Genomic DNA, 756 nt, shown 5'->3' with positions numbered 1-756 from the left:
AATAAGGCTGCTTCTATTTTTCGCGCATCCTGCCAACATCGTCTGGCCTAGAATTTCCCAGAGATGTTTAGACGATGTGCAGCAATTATGAACACGAAAGGTGCGCGAATGGCAGTCGCGTTCAGTCATTTATACGCCGTGTTCAAGATCCCGGATGCAATGTTACGCAGAAAATAAGCGTCACCATTCCTTCGATAGACTGCTGATTCAATCTGAAACATATTTTCATTCACTGGTTATCTAACGACGCAGACCTACTCCCGATCTACCTTTAGTCTGGGAATATGCAAATTAGGAAATCTGTCTTTTCTTTGACTCGAAAGGCAACAAAAGAAGGTCCCACCGAGACTCGAACTCGGATCGCTGGATTCAAAGTCCAGAGTGCTAACCATTACACCATGGGACCGTATTACTTATATTGATAAGTACAATTTCATTCGTTGAGCGCATGTATGTGTAAATTCATAACGATAATTATGATCTATAGAGTGAGCAGCAGTATAGAGTATAACATGGCGATTAGTATTAACATCACGTACAAGCATTTCCAATTTGTCAAATTACTAAGACATTACAGCCTACGAGAATATCAGCATCACGACTGCTCATTATACCATCAATAATTATATATCAAATATACAGAAACTGTGACATAAATTGTGACACTGCAAATGAGGAAGTTCACCGTCATGCGCAGTCTTCATGCTTGTGACACGTTGTTGGTGGAAGGTCGGCTGCGCTACATTCGGCGAAACT

At 41.3% G+C, this 756-nt stretch overlaps 1 protein-coding gene and 1 non-coding gene across 2 annotated transcripts in view; one reads left to right on the top strand and one right to left on the bottom strand.

Moving 5' to 3' along the window:
- The window catches only part of LOC119592837, a 50,725-nt gene that overhangs the window by 35,181 nt on the left and 14,788 nt on the right, over positions 1-756 (top strand). The gene's annotated exons all lie outside the window — the stretch shown is intronic.
- Positions 335-406, bottom strand: Trnaq-uug. Its single transcript has one exon. It is a non-coding gene; the product is annotated as a tRNA-Gln (tRNA).

The sequence above is a fragment of the Penaeus monodon genome, chromosome 31, assembly GCF_015228065.2.
Source record: "Penaeus monodon isolate SGIC_2016 chromosome 31, NSTDA_Pmon_1, whole genome shotgun sequence".
Lineage (NCBI taxonomy): Eukaryota > Metazoa > Arthropoda > Malacostraca > Decapoda > Penaeidae > Penaeus > Penaeus monodon.
Note: the sequence above shows the minus strand (reverse complement) of the source record. Positions and strands in the feature narration are given on the sequence as shown.